The 19,407-nt window shown below is 44.2% G+C and overlaps 1 long non-coding RNA gene across 1 annotated transcript; it reads left to right on the top strand.

Annotated features, from left to right (window-relative positions):
• The first annotated feature begins 7,533 nt into the window (after positions 1–7,533).
• Positions 7,534–18,109, top strand: LOC145716700 (uncharacterized). Its single transcript, XR_014139499.1, has 3 exons — positions 7,534–8,982; positions 16,434–16,580; positions 17,751–18,109. It is a non-coding gene; the product is annotated as an uncharacterized LOC145716700 (long non-coding RNA).
• Positions 18,110–19,407: the final 1,298 nt, after the last annotated feature.

The following is a 19,407-nucleotide window of genomic DNA, read 5'->3' as shown; positions in this document are numbered from 1 at the left end:
TCAGTCACTCCCGTCTCCCCAGTCTCTGGCTGCACTCCATGCTCAGCCGGCCTGTGACCAAGCGTTTCTATCTCTGGCACCCGACCCCGTGCGTCGCTCCTCTCAGGGGAGGAAGGGGAGTCTCCCTGGATCTGCCACTTGTTGGGTCCCTGCTGGAGGAGCAGTGGCCCAACTGTGCCCCGGATCACGGTTTATGACATCCCCAAGCTGAGAGCCCGCGCCTGGGCTCCGCCTCTGCAGCCGGCTTCCCTGCTCCGTTACCTGGGAGCTCTGCCACACTCAGGCACCCCCGGTCTTTCTGTGACCCCGAGGGTCCTGAGACCACACTGTCCCGTGAGGGTTCCACCCCCTGCTTAGCCACTGGAGCGACGTCCCTCAGTGGAGCAGAGTCTAAAAGTTCCGATTTTGTGCTCCGCGGCTCTATCACTTGCCAGAAGCGGCCGACGGAGGCCCCTCCCCGGCCGTCTATCCTCCCGAATATCGCCTCGGATTCACTTCTCCGCACGTCCTACCTTCCAGAAAGTGGTCGCTTTTCTGCTCAGAGAGTTGTTGCTATTCTTTTCTTCGATCTCCTGTTGAGTTTGTAGGTGTTCAGAATGGTTTGATCCCTATCCAGCTGAATTCCTGAGACCAGACGAAATCCAGGTCTCCTACTCCTCTGTCATCTTGCTCCGCCCCCCTGCCATCTTTTCTATGAGGCATTTGTAGAATGTCTGTGAAGGGTCCGCCTAGTGAAAAAGCGATCGATAAGTGAATAATACAGGCAGGCAGCAGGTTGCTTGGCCTTTCAAAATGGAGCAGTAAATCTAATTCTGCAAACTCAAGGTTCATGGTGCCCATGCAATCCTGGGTCGCTCTCCATGGGTCAGGGAGCACAGCTGGGAAACGAGAACAAAAATAAAGGGTCCAAATGAGGAAACCAAGAAATGACGGCTTTCACATTTTTGCTGTAAACCATGCGATATGAAAGACATTCAGTTTGTAAAACTGAAACCCAGGCTTTGAACAAGTATTTCTCATACACTTTCTGCTGCAGCATGCTGTTCATCCTGGCGTGGCCTAGAAAGTCAAGCAGACATGGCCTCCAAGGTGCATCATGCGGTGCAAGGCAGTCAATACATAAACAAACAACTTAACTTTTTATGGGGCAGATACAAGTTCATGGAGCCCTGACCACATTTCAGCAAAATCACCCATTCCTCTTGCCTGTGGTCTTGTTGCAGTCAGCCCCAGGACGCTTGAGCACCATGTGGACTGCCCCACGACTGGGACAAGTGAAGGCCACGGACAGGAGCAGAGGTGAGTACCCTCTGTCTGACTACCTCAACTACAGCCATTTCTATTTTCCCTTCTTTGCTTTCATTGTCCTCAAATGGGCCCTTCTGAGGCTGATTTAGTGGCAGAAATAGTATACGCATAAGGGAATGCATGATTCACACATCAATTAACCATACCCTTGTTAGATATCTGTGACAGGCCCTACCGACCCCCACAAACCTGTCCAAAAATATCCAGAGTGGCTTTTTAGGGTGTGCTTCGGGAGTACTAATTGGATCAATGGTTCATACCAGCTTCCGACTCAGCTTTGTGGTGTTGTAAGACGAATATTGTTCTCTCTGGAACCTGAGGTTTGATTTCTGAAGCCCACTGAGAGAGAAGAACTGGAGGCTTACAGGGAAGTGGAAATAGAGGCAGGAGGACAGATTTGGGAGTAACGGTATGAAAATGTTCACACGCACTTCTTGTATGTAGCAAAAACTAAGCAATCCAGAGGTCTCAACTGATGATGAGGAATGGCAGTTGAAATTTGTTTACCAGCCCTCCTTGGTCTATGGAGCCTTTTCAAACCATCACCCTTGGCAGGACACACCACCTCTGTCTCTGCATTCCCACATGTGAGCCCTGCACCTGCTTCTGTCACAGATCTCCAGACACTCCTTGCTGGGGCGGTTTGCCTCTTCCAGCCAGAAACCCTTCAAGGTCAGGAAATGGGCTCTTGTACCTGTCAAGACCACTACCGTGGGCTGGGGTGGGGGTGGGGGGGCAGGGGGCACATCCTAAGTACTTCCAGAATGTTTGCAGTGAATGTCTCATTGTCTTCTTTAGGATTTCAATTGAAGTAGTTTTGCTTTATTGTGAATACCTGGATATAACAGTCTCATTCCCTTCAATTCAGGCTCTCTGTCCAAATATTCCATGCTCACATGATCATATGATTCTGACGTCTGAACTTCTCACTCTCACATTCCCCAGGGTCCCAGATCCCCGAGAGAACATGCTGTAGGTCTTTATGCATGCCTGAGTTCTTCCAAATTCTTCCTGCAAGACACATCCTGCAAGCGAGTATTGCAAATTCCTCTTGTGGGGCTAACACCTTGACTCCTACACAGCTGACCTTTGTCTCCCTCTTCTCTTCCTGACGCCCCCCTCAGTCTTTTCTTTCACTGCTTATCTCCCATAGCAAGGAGCAGCAGGGGGATGGGGGTGTGGTGGAGCTTTCCAGACCTCACAAGAGGATCCCATCTTTATTTAAAATTTCCATATTCTATCCATTGTGACATTTTTTTGCATTAATTTTTTGACTTTTCAAAAAATGGCATTGAAATATGACCTCTCTTGATTATGGATGCTCTCCTTAAATTGTATGTCAGCAGGGAGTGCCTCAAGCTCCTCATGCAGGACCCAGGCCTGAGCCTGGGAGAGCCAGTATGCTTAGTTTGGTCTCCAAGGGCAGGGTGCAAGCCCAGTCTAGCAGAAGGCACCCCGTGGCCTCACTGCCTGTGTGAAGAGCTGCCCTCGTGGTTTTGTTTCTGTCGTCATTAAGAGCTTGGCAATGGTCATTCTATTCTGCAGTCTCTCCTGTGGCAACCAGGTATTAACATAGGAAGTACTTTGGGTCTTTCTCTAGCACTAAGACCCATCGTATCAATTATTCATTAAGAGTCTTTTCCCAGCCACGGTCTCTTCACTGGAGACCGACCCCCAGCATCCTTCTCTCAGCTGGAAATATCAGAGTTGTCCTGCTGGCTCCTGCCTCTCCCAGGTTAGAAGTGGGAGGCCAGGGCAGAGGTTCTCCACCAAGGCAGGTCTCTCCTGCCTTGAAACGTCCTTGAGAAATTCTACCAGTAGCATCACACTTGTTTTGCATTCCTACTAGGGATTTATTCTCTTCTTAAAAAGCCTGGCTCGGGCGCCTGGGTGGCTCAGATGGTTAAGCGTCTGCCTTCGGCTCAGGTCATGATCTCAGGGTCCTGGGATGGAGTCCCGCATCGGGTTCCCTGCTCAGTGCAGAGCCTGCTTCTCCCTCTCCCTCTGCCACTCCCTCTGCTTGTGCTCTTCTATCTCTCTGTCAAATAAATAAATAAAATCTTTAAAAAAAAAAAAAAAGCCTGGCTCATTGCCACAGAATTTGGGCTGGAAGGAAAGGTAAATATATGCTCAGGCTTTACCCTGAACTTGAGCCCCTTGGGGGCTTTCTAAAGTTTTCCCATCATCTATTTAGTTACTGCTGCTAGCATGTTTTCTGTCTCATCTTGGATTTCAGCCTTTATCTCTGGTCATGAAGTTCGCATTTTGTTGAGATTTACCAAGCTTCTCAGGTGTTTTCTAAAACTTCCTAGTATTTCTCATAGTAAAATGTTGGCCCTGATATGCCCTTCCTTTGATCTTGAATGTCACCAGCTCTTCCTGTGTGGCTCTATGCATTTCATTGGCCTTCTTTTTTTCCCATCTTGATGGAGAAGAAATATATCCAGACATTTGGTCGATGGGATAGGGGAAGTCCTCTGATATTTACAGATAGCCCCAGGTGGCAGCGCGGTTAGGATTCTGCTTTTCGTTGTGTACTTTTATGAGTAATTTGTTAGGAAGCTATAAGAATGACTGTCTTATTACCATCTTAGAGGTAAACATGGGATGACCAAGGGCTCAGAGCTGGAAGTGTCATTCCCACTGCTTTTATCTGGAAAGCCAGACCAGGCTCAGGCCATTAAAATACTTTCTCCATGACCACAGAGCTGGAATTCAGAGTTTCTGTCTTTAATCAGTATTAGCTTTATTCATTTTGGTTTAAATTATTCTCAATTTTTTCCATGAATTTTTAGTGTGTATTAGGAATGGGGATGAACTTATTATATTCACCTTAAAAAACCCAGTCTTGTAGCTGGAAGCAAGGTTTTTGTCAGCCGTATTTACAATCTTCTTAGAAATAAACTTTAATGGAAATCATATAATCTTAAAGAGACAATTGAACATTTAGTGAAGAAAAATGGCCCATTAGGCTACAATATATGCCTAAGGGGGAACCAGCTACCATACAAGGGGCCCAGACATAAAGAATAGAATAAAAATTAAAACCCCAAGTCACTTTTAAAGAGTGTGTCTTTCACAGCAGAAGATTAATTTAGAACATTCGGGAGTCTATTCATTTGTGTTGACTGTTTCCTTGGTCATTCCATGTTTACCTCTAAGATGGTAAAAAGACAGTCACTCTTACATTAAAAAAATTAAAACATTTGAAGCACTCAGAAAAAAAATTCTTGTGTTGTATTTTTATTCTAACCTAGTGAGGTTATCAATTTGAAAAATGAGGAAGACATTTCATAGTTTATTTTTTATGTGCATTTCAAAAACACTTAAACCTAAATACATCAGTTTATTACAAAAATTGAAGACGTTAGTGCGTTTGAAGACCTCAGCTCATGCATAAGTAAAACATATAGCTATGAAAGCTTTGTGATTCATTCTTCTAAGAATACTTAGCCAAACTTTTATTTTTAGGAATTCTCAATTTAAAGCTATTATTGAACAATCTTTTGAAATTCTTCTTTCCAAGTAAACCGCCTTTATTGGACATCAAATAATAAATGCTTTTTCATTCTCTTTCTCTCTCATTTTCTATTTTTTTAAGTAGGGCTCCATTCCTATGTGTGACAAACACTTGTCTTTGAAAAAAGAGAATGAGGGGCACCTAGGTGGCGCAGTCATTAAGCGTCTGCCTTCCGCTCAGGTCACGTTCCCGAGGTCCTGGGATCGAGCCCCGCATCGGGCTCCCTGCTCAGCGGGAGGCCTGCTTCTCCCTCTCCCACTCCCCCTGCTTGTGTTCCCTCTCTCATTGTGTCTCTCTCTGTTAAATAAATAAATAAAATCTTAAGAAAGAAAAAAGAGAATGAGAGGGGCACCTGGGTGGCTTAGTTGGTTAAGTATCAGACTCTTGATCTCAGCTCAAGTCTTGATCTCAGGGTAGTGAGTTCGAGACCTGTGTTGGGTTCCACACTGGGTGTGGAGCCTACTTTAAAAAAAAGAGAGAGAATGAGAAAGCATTTATTATTTTTTTCTGAATGTTTCAAAGTAATTGCTCAATAACAATTTCACAAGAAGTCTGCTGTTTTAGAAATCTGAAAATGACTAATCCATTTGTGGTTCACAAAACAATAACTGCATAATCACTGAAGGAAAATACTTTCAGAATTATCAATAGAAGTAGTATTATAGTAACTTTTAATTTGTTTAAAATAATATAGTTTTCCTTGAAAATTAAACCCAAGAAATTAATACTACCCTAATTGGTCAGTATATGCTAGAGTCACATACTTAGCAAGAAAGATTGGTGAGCCAGAATGAACTATTAATCATATTATTTACCTTACTTTAATGATGCTCAGTATTATACATATTTTACATAATATTTATGTAACTTTAACTGTACACTATTAATGTACAGTTACTTTCATTTTGCTGATAAAATCCATTAAAATGTTTTTAATTTTCTTTGACTTTCAGAATTTTTGTTTATATAGCATAACTTATGTATATACTATTTTATCTTCTCTTTTTGACATTCATTACAAGAATAATATATATAAAAGTCTACAGCAGAGAATTTAGATAGTCCACTTTTTCGTAACTGAATTTGGTTGATACACACCATACTATCTACTAAGGGTTATGTCACCACCAATATTTCAAAATAGGTTCAAAAGTCAAATACAATTACATATAAATTTTGTGCATTTGAGTTAGGCTAAGACACAGGTGAAACTAAACAGCAAAACAATTTTTAGTCTATAAAAGAAATTAACTTTTATACCCTGATATTAGAAAACCTCTACATAATTACCAAAAAGTTAAGATAAATGTTTTAAAAAGGCATATTTTTGGCTATAACTCAAATCAATTTTCTGTGCTTCACTCTTACAAATTTACTACCAGTAAAACAATTTCCTGCTCTTGTCTTAGCAATGACCGGTTAACAGAGTTAGAAATTATGTTATCACACTTATCCATTCAAGAGAAGAGCAGAATGAACAGCAAGTTGATGCCACACAGGTCCTTGAGATGGAAGGGTGAGAAAGAAAGGAGCTTCTGGAACATAGCCATTAAAGATGCTAACGCTCTCCTATTTTGGGTGGGACAAATACTAGTCAAGCTTATAGGAAATGGATCAATTTTCCTCCATGTCCTCACCTAAAGAATGTCGTGCTAACTAAATGCGAAGTTTGTATGAACTGACTGTTGGAAGACCACTGGAAAATACTGCTGACTTAGAGTCTAAGATGAGTGTGGTTGTGTCGTATTAGTCTTCTACGGTGGCCGTGACATCTCTTTGTTGTCTTATTGCCTTGATTACTTAGTCCAAAAGAGTAAGGAATGCTACAGGTAATGAACCTCTAATGAATTAAATATCTGCCCTCTGAAAGTGTATAAAATTCAATAACTTAAGATTTAAAAACTTACTTCAGGGCGCCTGGGTGGCTTAGTCAGTTAAACGTCTGCCTTCAGCTCAGGTCCTGGGATCGAGTCCCGCATCAGGCTCTCGGCTCAGTGGGGAGTCTGTTTCTCCCTTTACCCTTCCCCGCTGCTCACAATCTCTCTCTCTCTCTCAAGTAAATAAATAAAATCTTTTTAAAAAATAAAAATAAAAATTTACTTCAGGGCGCCTGGGTGGCTCAGTTGGTTAAGCGACTGCCTTCGGCTCAGGTCATGATCCTGGAGTCCCGGGATCGAGTCCCGCATCGGACTCCCTGCTCGGCGGGGAGTCTGCTTCTCCCTCTGACCCTCCTCCCTCTCATGCTCTCTGTCTCTCATTCTCTCTGTCTCAAATAAATAAATAAAAAAAAATCTTTAAAAAAAAATTTACTTCAAATTAAAACCAAACAGTAAACGCTTACAAAACACTTTTTCAATTCAGAACTGTTTAATAATAACACCTCTGGCTTGTGAGCAAGCAAGGGTTGCAAAGCTTGTTCACAAGGCATGGCTTCATTTTAGTCTCCAAGAACCTGACTAGGCAGGTGGTGTGAGCCTGGGTAGAAAAGCAGAAGAGCTTATGAATGTTTCAGTCGCAAAGCTGGTGACAATGAACCCGAGGCTTCAGCTCCGTTCCCATGGTTAGAATCTTGTCCTCTCCCCCCACGTTGAGGAGCAGGTACAAGACCTTGGCCCTTCCAGGACCATAGTGCTCCCAAGGGCAACAGGACCCACATCACTGACAGATGGCATGCTGTGGGGTAGCACCCACCAGTGCTCTGATCTTTATGTTTAGCTATTCTTCATTCTCACATTTATTTGCCATCATTAAACACAAGGAAAGAAAAATTAGACTCAACGTTATTTATTATTACCATGAGCATTATTGTTACTATTATGCCAGTGTACTTTAGAAGAAAAATAATTTGGGTTCAGAGGTGAATTGTGGGAATTTATAGTGTAGTTGTGGGATTAAACAGATGAAGGAACCAATAGCATTAAACAGTAAGAACTTGGTAGCTTTGTTATCCATAACCAAGTGACATAGAAACATCCAGAAACTTAGGGTGGCACAATACATGTTAACCAGGTCACAGTCAGACACTCGTGGCTGGTGGACTCTGGAACCAGATAGATCTGGGTTTGGTCCCAGACTCCATCATGTACTCTTTATTACCCATCTTTAAAATGGGTGTAATAATAGGACCTATCTGGCAGGGTGGCTATAAGGTCTGAATGGTTCAGACATGGAAGAACTTAGCACAGTGCCCGGCAGGTAGCAAGCACTCAGGAAAAGTCAGCTACTGTCAAACTTTCTAGGAACGGAAAAGAAGGGTTATACCTACTATAGCTTAAATTCCCAGAGTTTTGCAGGACAGAATGATGATCCTCATCATGTGCCAGGAGTTTCCATCTGTTGTCTGATTGGATCCTTGCATCACACTCTCTGGGCTCATCACCTCAAAGCAGAGACCTGAGACTCAGGAGTGGACACTCCATGGCACCACCTCGACCCACATCGATCAGCTGTGGAAAAGGCAAGACAGGATAAGAAGCCAGGGCCTGTAGCCATGGTGAGCACCATGAGACTCCAAGAAAGGGGAGAGCAATACGAGCCAATGTGGTCAAGAAAGGGGTCCAGGCCCTAAGCTGGATGGGAAAAGATGAAAGGATTTGTCTAGACGAAGCAAAAGGAGAGCACTCTTCAAAGTTCAGTTCCAAGCCCTCACCCTTGGGCAGAGTGCCTTGGGTTCCCTTGGAAGCCAAGTCCTTCTGTGTCAGTTGAGCTGACAACAGGCCTCTGCTCTGGGCTCACTGCAGCCATGAGAAAGGCCTCAGTCATCATGAGAAGGGGAGCTCAGTCTGGACAGAGAATTACCGCCTCTCTCTGCAGGGCCGTCCATTACCGCTTCCTCCTCAGGCTGGGGGAGGCCAGGGCCATTTCTGAGCCCGGACACTTGCAGCCAGGCTGTGACACAGCATTTAGTGGAAGCCTGTGAGGCGGCCTGGTCCCTCAGGTCTGACAGCCTTGCTGGGAAGGGCGGACACCGGCAGTGGAGAGTGTGGGAACAGGTGGTCTTCTGGAGTGTCTGCTGTCTGAGCGATGGTGTTGGGCCAGCGAAGTGGCTGGATCCTTCCTTCAAAGGAATAACCAACGTGTGATGGAAAATCGCTGGCCAGCATCCCAGGAAGAACATGAATATTCATAAAATATTAGAGCTAGAAGGGGATTCAGTGAGTATTGTACTTTTTCCTTATTTTCTTGCTGAGGAAACAGGGGCTCAAGGGGACAAGAATGATGTGCCCAAGGTAATGTGGCAAAAAGTGAGTCTCTCAAGGCTAGAACTTTGGGTTTTTTGGTTCTTAAGCCAGCTCACAGCTAGCTCAGATTTAGCGTGTATCAAAATAATCTGGAGAGCTTATTCAAAACGCAGGTGTTTCAGGTCTCGCCCACAATATTTCGATTTAGTGTAGCTGGGGTGGGGTTCCAGAGTCTCCGTTCATTTTGAGAAAAACAACCCAAGTTCACACTGCCAAACTCAGACTTTGGAAAAAACTTTTCTCTCCTACGTGAAAGAAAATAGTGCCTTTCTAAGTCCCAAGAAAATATTGTAAAGGATGGCAAGAAAGGATTAGGTAAATATTTTAACAAAATGATAAGAGGAAAATGGTTCTCTCGAGTGTACTGACTCTTCCCAGAGCCCCCTGCAGCCACTGCATGTGTGTCAGAGCTGAAATAAGGTACATGGGCCAAGTTCCAACTGCTGCCCTTTCCTTCCAGGGTGATCAGAAAATACGCTGACACGGGTCAAAAACTGGAGAACTCCTTGCAGTAACCGATGTTCATGGTTACACAATGAAATGTTCTTCCCAATAGCAGCCCCCAGAAGGGCCTCCAACACTTTGGGCCTCACACTAAAACATAAAACAGTGGTAGATGGTAAGAGGATGTACGAAGAAAACCTTTGGAAATGACCCCTTTTTCTTTTGCAAATGACAAAAGGAAACACTCCTTTGAGGTCCTCGGTAATTCAGAAGCCACTTGGGTGGTATGTGCACTTTAAGAAAGAATGAGACATCTGGCGAGGATTTCTCTTGGTTACTATGTTCTATCTAAATTTCTTGCTTTCCATTCTGTTTCTAATGCTCTCCACAAGGAGCAGGGTCACAAGGAATGATTGGAAGCATGGGTTTCGGGATCAGATGGGGGTGTGTTCTCATCCTGGACCGCCATATTGGTGATCTTGGGAGATTCCATCTCTCTGGGTTTGCATTTCTCCACGTGTATTTCCAGTGGTGCCTCTACTGACATGTGGATATGATGATTCCAGGTAAGGTGTTCAATATGTGGTTCCTCAGGCCTAAACCCTTAGCACACTGTTGACTCTCACACCTTATATCCATCAGCAATTCCTGCAGCTCTACCTGTGTTTTGCTGTTTACCTTCTCCGCTGCCCCACCCTGGCCAAAGACCATCTTTCCACCCCTGGGCTGTTGTAATGGTTTCCTAATTGGTGTCCCTTCTTCTGCCCTTGCCTTGCTCCTTCTGACTTCTCTCAGAACAGCCAGAGCACAGCACTCCTTTGCTCAAACCCTCCTCTGGCTTCAGTAAAACCAATCTTACCTACAGTACCTGCAGAACCCCACATATTTGCACCACCAACACCCAAAGATGACTGTCCTTATCTCCCATTGCCCCCTCTCTTGCCTGCTCCTTTCAGCCACTCGGACATCCTCACTATTCCTCAAACATACCAAACTCATTTCCACCTCAGGCCCTTTGCACTTCCTGTTCCTTCTGCCTAGATCGCTTTCCCCTCAGATATCAGCATAGTTCACTCTCTCACCTTTTAAGTGAGATATTCTCTGCAACCCTATTTAAAATTGCATCCCCACCCAATACTCTCTACCCTCTTTCCTCACATTTTCCTTTTTAAGTTAGTGGTTATCACCACCTTTCACACGATAGATTTTGTGTGTTTGTCTTTTTGGCTGCCCATTTCCTATCACATTATGGTTAATCTGGCACACAAATATTTGTTGAAGGAATAAATAACCCATAATTATTTTCATTTCAACAAGTTAGATAAGTTATCAACAGACAAATGTGGAATCCCTTAAGTGAGAAGGATTTTGGAGAAGTGAGTATTATCCGTAAGTTGCTTTATGGTGTGTCTGGAGTCTCACTACTTTCTGACTCTTTCCTTATTGATTAGCAGGACCCTATGGCCACGATTGTTAACAGGTAATTTAGTGATGATCTTTCTTATTTTTTTTAAATCTGTTCCTCTTCGTTAGTTCTTTTGTATTACTCAGGACAGACCAGGTTACACTGAAATAACAAAGGAACCATGAAATTTCAGTGATGTCACACTGTAGGCTTATTTCTTACTCATATCCAACTTGGTGCAGGGGGTGTTCTGCTCCACATGGGCTCCCAGGGATTGAGGCTGGCAGAGACTCTGCCATCTGGGACATCTGTGACTCAAGGAGATTAAGAAAGAGACTGCAGGCTCATGCTGGGGCTTTCTGCCTCAGCCCAGAAGTGACACAAGCCTCTCGTGCTCCTATTTAATTGGTCAGATCTAGACATGTGGCTCCATCTGACTGCAAGGACACTGTGAAGTATGGTCTCCTGTATGCACAGAGCAGAAAGGAGAATGAGGACTGCTGAATCCCAGTATTGCCCAGCACTATTTTAATTAAGTAGACATTGTTTAGATGCTGTATCTAGGACTGACATGCAGTAATATTTTGATCCGTTTGCTATCACCAAAGCAAAATATCATAGGAAGATAATTTTATAAAAAAATTAGCAAAAAATAACAATTGTCATAGTTACATGAAACGCCAACATCCTTACTCAGTTTAAAATTGTATTTTCCATATATCCCTCTGTGGGCATTATTAAACAAACTTGTAAGCTTTTAAGTTGTTTTTCTTTTTCATCATCTACTTAGCTGTACTAAAAGTTCCTCTGCTTCTGTAAATACCAACTACAAAGAATGGCCCCCACTGTGTAGGAAATGGGCCAGGGCGGGAGGGCCTGTGTTCCAGGCTCTATGCAAGGAACACTCACATGCTGCATCCAACTTAACCCTCACTGTGACTCTGGGAAGGTGATGTTATTTTCCTCTGTGACTTACTCAGTGGCCACTGAATGATGAGACAGCCGTGCTGGAACCAAAAGTAAAGTGTCTTGAACTCCAAAAGGACAAAATGCTAGGATAGAAGACTTATTTTCATAAACTAGGCAAATCTCAACTACACCAGGCAATGGCAGCTTTAACACCAGAAGGTTTGAAATGGAAGAGGTCTGGAAAGCACCATCTTGGTAGAAATTCCTTTTTTAAATGGATGATAAATGGAGCTCAGTGAGTGCCAGAGAGGGCCTGGGTATTTTTATATACAGTGGGGCTGTTTCTTAAAAATGAACAAAAAGAAACTCTTGCTCTGTAACTGGTCAGGTCTGCAAATTATCTCAAACCTACTAATCATTGCCCCTGAGGGTGATATGATTCTACAGAATAGAGAAATGGGTAAAAGGGGGCAGAGGATGCATGTTGAATCTTGTAACTGTCTCTTTTCATTCATTGAACCAAATTATGTTGAGCTCTTGGCTCAGAGCCCACTCCCTCCATCTCATTCACTCCAGTATTTCAGAGAGATGGTACATGCACAGTGGAAAGGAGGAAGAGAGAGTCTCTAGACTCTGCAAAGCTCTGACCCTCTGGTTTCATTCTTAGATTCACAAAAAAGTCAGGGGTTTTGTTTTGTTTTGTTTTTATTACTATGTACCCAAGATATTCCCCCCAAATCCCCAGAACTCCTATCCACCTGCTTGATGTCAGTTAAACCAGAAAGTTTGGCCTTTTCTATCCTGTGGAGGGTATATCTTAAGGTTCTCTCAGTCCCTGAATCTAGGTGCGTGGGAATTCAGCTTTGTCCTATCACCCCCCGCCCCGCAGCCTTACCTGGCCACCTGAGCCGTACGACAGAGCTCTGGTGGATACTGACTCCCTGATGCAAGAGTGAGCTCTGGGCGTGTGGTGGGGAGGAGATATAACCTCATTTTACACAGACCAGAAGAATCTGAGAGCAGTTGCCAAGGTCTGCTGTTATCCTCTCTCCCTAACATGGGGTCTCGTGTTGGGAGGAGCTGTTGGGAGGGAGGGAGGGAGGGAAATTATGTTCACAGGAGCCCCAAGTTCAATTGATATGCACAGCTCCATCACACGGTGCTCTGTGTTGGGAGGTGTACGGGAGGCAGGCTGAGAGCTTTGTGAGCGGACTTGGACATGGAGTTTTCAATAGTACCTTCACTTAAACTCAAGAATGGTGGAAATACTGGGGGCTGCAACACAACCTAAAACTCTGAGTAGGCTGGATCATTAATGTGTGTGTTTCTAGGATAGAAGATGGAGATGCTGTTGCTATTCATTAGTTCTTATGTGAAGATGGAGAACCTTAAGTGTGGGATTCCTGAAGATAATTTACTTCCGTTTTGATAGATGCTGAAACTTGGTACATCTGTCCTTCCTCTTCTTTAGGGCCAAGTCCCTGCCCAAACCACCTAATAGAGCATATACAGTTCATATGACTCATGACCAAAGGAGCAGATGGGGTGGTCCTGACATTGACAACTCAATTTCCTATCAGGACTATCTTTGCCCGGAACACCAAACTGTGGAGGAAGTTTTGAGGTGCATGCAGGCGCTGCTGCCTGTGTGTGCCTCTGTGGGCAAAGAGAGGCAGGAGATCAGCACCTGGCTGTCCCCTTGCTAGGCACCAGTAGGGGACACGGGAAGCAGAAAGGTGGCTCTGGCTTAAAGCCCCACTTTCACAGGACAGGAGCCTGGGGAGGCCGAGAGCCCTTTGAGGAGTCCCGCGGGCCTCCAACAAGGAGGCCACAAATGTGTTTGCTGGCTTCCCACCCCTAGAAGCCTGCAGCTTGGGGAACTGCCTGGGTGTGGAGGACAGGTTGTGAGCCGGGGCCCAGCATCACTCTGGACCCATGCGTTGTGTTTCTGTTTCTGCCGTGTTGTTCTGTGTGTGATGTTTTTGTTTTGTTAGAGTGTGTGCTTGGTTGTTTCTTGAGACTATACGAGTGCTGGCGGCATCAGGAAGGATGTCCTGTGCGCAGGCCCATGAATCCATGCAGCAACGCTGCACATCACAACCTAGAAACCAGCCATCCTTAGATGGACCTCTGGAAAACCCCAAACCACAAACCCTTGTGATGAGTTCATTTTAGACTTAGAGAAGAAATGCAAAAAGAGGTCAAAGAGTGTGTTTACAACTCCTCACTCCCTTCCCCTGGGGTTCAGACCTCACCTAACCATGGCAGAATTATGAAGAACAGAATTTAGCAGTGGCACAAGATATTAACCAAACCGTCAGCTCATTGGAAATTCAGCCGTTTGCACTTATGTCCCCCTTCGGCCCCTTGCATGTAGTTGTGGTTGCCTCCCAAATCCCCTCCACCTTCCTCTCATAGGTCAGAGATAACTTGTTCCTCAGAAATTAACTCTTGGAAAAGAGAAATTCTCTCCCAATTCACCAGGACAGAGTTCTTTGTTACCATTTAAATTATCTTTTGCTTGTTGATAAGCACTCATGTCTCACTGGACAGAGGCTAGTAACAGAGACTTCTCTGCTTCATACTTCCTGGGCACAAAATAACCTTTGGGTTCAATGCCAAGTCCCATTGCTAAATGATTTCATGGCTCCTCTTGAGCCTGAAAGGCAGGTTGCCTAGTGATTTCTTGTGCAAAATGACAATTTTCTTCTTCATTCTTGAGTGGTAGCATATTTACTTGAGCTGTTTGCTCTTCTCTCTTAACATTTTCTCTTCCAGCTTTCTGAAAAGCCAATCCTCAGTGCTTTTCCTACTCCTTTGAAAGCCCCCCCTTTTTTTCCTCAGGGAGCTTCTGAGATTTTGCCTTTAGCCATTAGCAGGTTTCTCTTATGGTCCTGGCTATGGTTTCCTTTTTTATTAGCACATCTTTTTTTTTTTTTTTTTTTTTGAAGCACAACAGGAACTAACATGGGCTAAGTGTGCTTTATTATCCGAAATTCCATTGCATGGGGACAGCTCTCTTTTCCAAAACTTGCCTAAAACACAGATGTCCTGGAAATGAAAACAACTTGTTGTGGATTTCACACTAATGTGAAAATGACCACTATCCTGTCCTCCTTAGAGAAGGGATTTTAATGGGGAAGAAAAAAGACATGGTCAGAGGGCTCACTAGTTAGCAGAGCTGCTTGATAGGGCGGAAGGGCTGACCCAGCAGGCTGGGCATCAAAGGCAGTGGGAGGACCTGGCGACTCAGATGTCTGACTTCAGGAGACTGGGGGCTTTCACATCCAGCCATGCTGCCCGCACACTCTGGCTCCTTGCTCTCCCCAGGGGCAGGTTGTGACTTGGCTTCCACAGCGGTGGGCTGAGTGTCACCTGGGATTCACCCCACCTGCATCTTTGCTCTGAACTCCTCTTCCCTACATGACTGCAATTGGCAGGAGGGGTGATTGAAATCATAGAGCAGGCTTTCTGTTGGTAAGCAGGGTAGAGCTAAAAACAAATTGTTGACTGCGGACGGGCCTGGCAGCGAGAGAGAGAATGCTTTGTCTATCATTCATAAAAGCCAAAGAGGGCAGGCAGAGGGTGAGGGAAGACTGTGGGGCGGGCAGCTGCGTGTTTCATGGGTGGTGGAGATCTGACCCTCAGGCCACACGGAGGACCCCTTTCACTCACAGAGGTGGCTCCCTAAAGGTACTTATGGGTATAGTCTGGGAAGGCCACCTGTAGGACTCCTAAAAGGCGGACAGCAAAAAGAAGAAAATGAAAATGAAAAACATTGGATTTGGAAGACTTTAATGTTTATTATCAAAGCACACTGATAAAGTTGTCCTGGGGAAAAAAAATCAGAATTTTGCTGCATTTCCAAGCCAGAGCCTCTACAGATTCACCTGACAGTGATGTCTCTGAGGACACTGGAGTCTTCTGTCTGCCTGGCAGGGACAACCGTGGCTGGGTCTCATGACCACGGGAGTGGGGTAAACCATTACTAGGGAGTGTTCCACCCCAAGTGGAACAGGAGTCAAGGAAAGCGATTGAGGCCTTTGGGGATGGTAGAGAGCAGATCCGGGTTGGAGCATAGACTGAGCATTGTATATATCCGTTGCAAAATCTCCGTTTGGGTGGTCCTGTTAGAGTGTAGTGGATGATACTACCAGATCAAAGGGTTGTAATGAGGATTGAGTGGAATCATAAATATGACACGCTCAACCAAGCCTCAGGCACACAGGGATTGTTTAGTGCATTTTGGCTTATGCCATCGGTACTGAGCCAGAGGCATATGAAACAATCAACACCATGAGTGCAGGCAGGTATGGGCAAATGTGTGCGTGTGTGCACATGTGTGTGCATGTGTGTGCGTGTGTGTGTGTTGCATGAGTGTGTGCATATGTGTGTAAAAGGTGGCTAAGATGAGAACAGAATTAAGCAATGCCTCTGAACCATGAATCAATAGCTCTATTGTTTCTCCACACTCTGTGTCAAACTGGGCTGTCGCAATCCCCTCAATTGTACATCCACCTAATTTTCTATATTTTTCACGGTCTAACAAAAGTTGTGTAATTGATCATCTTTGTAGTTTTGAAATGATAATATCGTGTCCTTTCAGGCTGGGAATCAGACATATTCTCCACTGTAGCTGTAGCCCGAGACTGGAGGAACCCTTTCTATTAGGTTCACGCTGTTGAGATCGCCTGAGAGACGGTGACACTCATGAGGAAGCAAAGAGGAGGCCACTGAAGTGGGATGAAGACAGGTAGGATTTGGTATTTCTGTGCAGAAATTCATTAACATGGCTTTTCGCGCTGTGGCCTTGCCAGGATGCCGTTTGACAGAGAGCTCTCTGGCCCGGCTGTGAGGCTGCCCCTCAGACGCCCTGGAGCAGGTGGTGGGGCCTGGTGCAGCCAGTGCCAAGTGGGTGCAGGTGGCCCCTCAGTGGCGAGTCTCAGAGACACCCCCTTCCGTGGGGGGTGGGGGGGAGTGTGCTTCACGCCCACTCGCACCAGGAGAGGCCACAGCTCCTGAATGCCAGGGAGGAAAGCAATGGAACTTACCTGAGTCCTCAGTACATCTTACAGGGCTCCTTTGTGTATAAAATCTCCAGAATGCACATTTCATTCCTCCTCACAACGTTTTCATCTGAATACTTCTTTGAAGCTAAGAATAAGAGTTCTTTAGAAACACAGCGGTGTGTGTATGTGACATTCTGTTCCTAGCATTCGGTGTGGAAAATCTCCATTCTGGCTCTGTGTATTGTTTGGTTGTCTTTAAATACCATATTTCAAATTACATTATGAAAGAGCAATAGAGAAGAGGCAGAGATGGTCAAACCTTGTAGTAAATACCCTTATTACCTGTAACACTCTCAGGCAATGAGCCATAGGTCCATGTTCTCTAAAGGATCATGTTTCCCTGGGTTTGTTCTCTGTGCTATAGGATCTTGCTCTGAAGGGTCCTCAGGATTTACCCAGTTCAGTTCAAGGTAGAACAGTCTGGGAGAAGGCTAAGAGTATAGCATACATGGTTGAGCTCATGGACTCTGAGCTTGGGTCCAAATCCTGCTCCTGACCTCTCCAGCCCTCAGTCTCATTAGCCATGAAAAGAACAAGATAAGGACAACAATGTCCTTGCCTCCCAGGGTTTTACAGGGATTAAATGAGCTCAAATTTGTGAGCTCTATGCAGCATTTGTTATGACTCAGGACTGCCTGAGCACAAGGCAAGAATTTGTTGGAAATGACTTTAACTCATCTTCCACAAGGAGAAATACAAATCTCTCTATTTCTGCATCTACTTACATACAATGAACATAAAGACTACACAGTGAGTTCACGTATTCAGGTCCACAACCTCGTCGTTGAAAGACTATTGATGACCCTTATCAATCATGGCCAAGAGAATAATTTCTTATCCATCTTCTCTTCCAGCTCCAGAGGACTTTTTCTTGTGTGTCTGTATCTCAGCAGTCCATTCTTGCTCCATTCAAAATGCTGAGACATCTGCTTCCTGCTCCAGCATCCCTACTATTAGCCCTAGCAAGCCAGTGGCCAGGTATGAACTTGCAAAAAGCACATTAAGAACTGAATGTTTAGGGGCTCTTGGGTGGCTCAGTCGGTTAAGTGCCTGCCTTCGGCTCAGGTCCCATGATCCCAGGGTCCTGGGATCGAGCCCTGCATCGGGTTCCCTGCTTGGCAGGAAGCCTGCTTCTCCCTCTCCCACTCCCCCTGCTTGTGTTCCCTCTCTTGCTGTGTCTCTCTCTGTCAAATAAATAAAATCTTAAAAAAAAAAAGAACTGAATGTTTGATAATGAATTTTCACAAAAGGAATGATTTTCCTCCAATTGTCTCTGTGTCTTGTTTACCACTGTGTTTCCACCTAAGCACAAATAAACAGGATAAAGCAAATGTATACATGAATGGAAAATGGTGGCGCTCTGACTTCTGGTTATGGGAACGCCCACATGCTGCTGCAGTTATGTCACTTTCTAACCAGAGAGTTCTGTGGCCATTCTCTTGATCTAATACGCGTTCTACTGTAATCAGTATACTCTATATGCCACTTGAAGTTCTAGCAATCTGGGGACCTCTCCCCTAACCCCGAACTAAACGGCATAAGACCCTTCCTTTGTAATATCATGAAATATGCTCCCCCTCTCGGTAAATGTGCCTAAGAGAATTTTTACTTTGCCCATTCACTTCAATAGTAACCCTGTATCGATGGCAATGGCTACGTGGAAATGTTTGCTTTTTTTTTTTTTTAACAAAGCTCATATATTGCTTTTATAGTTTAAGAAGAAAAGCATTAGTGGAAAAAGTGGAGGGAGATGTGATTGTGATCTTGGAGCCATGTCACTGTTGTTATTAACTCATCTTAGCATCCACTAGCAAATGAACAACAGAGCCCATGTCTGTCTTTGGTGTCAGTGACATGGGTCTCAATTCTTATGCCACGGCATAATATCAATTGATTTTCAAGGTGGCAACCTGGTTATCTAATTACGTTCAAACTCCTCCAGGTCAACACTCTTCAGAAAAAGATCTAAACTCTTTAATACTTTTGATATTAGTGTGATTTATGCCTTATGTTTGATTTTTTTATAGACAGAAAATATAGTGTCTATTAAATAAACTCTATTGTAAGTCCACTGGGCTCAGCAGTTAGGATTTAACTATGTAGACAATATTTTTGAAATGCTATTGCATGAAAGTATTATCTTACATTTTATCCTATTTTTGTAAGAGATATTCAGCCAAACATACCCACATGTACCCTCATAGCCATATACATAAGTACTTCCTCAAAAGGTTATGATTGTGATTTTTAATAGTACCATATTTTACCCAACTTTAGAGGAGGCAATTTCTTACATGGCCAGTGAATTATTATAACACCATTTAAATACAGAAAATGTTATTCTCATACATGTTAAAATTCCTTAGTGTGGTGGGTAAACTTGAGGGCTCTGACATTGAAACACCTGGGTTAAACCTTGGCTACATCATGGTTATCAATTAGGATCAAGTTCAGCTACCTATAATAGAAAAGCTCAAAAGGATAAAGGCATAAACAAGATAGGAATTTATT

Source organism: Leptonychotes weddellii, chromosome 13 (assembly GCF_054177405.1).
Source record: "Leptonychotes weddellii isolate Sample4059 chromosome 13, ASM5417740v2, whole genome shotgun sequence".
Classification (NCBI taxonomy): domain Eukaryota; kingdom Metazoa; phylum Chordata; class Mammalia; order Carnivora; family Phocidae; genus Leptonychotes; species Leptonychotes weddellii.
This window is presented reverse-complemented; position numbering and strand designations above follow the sequence as displayed.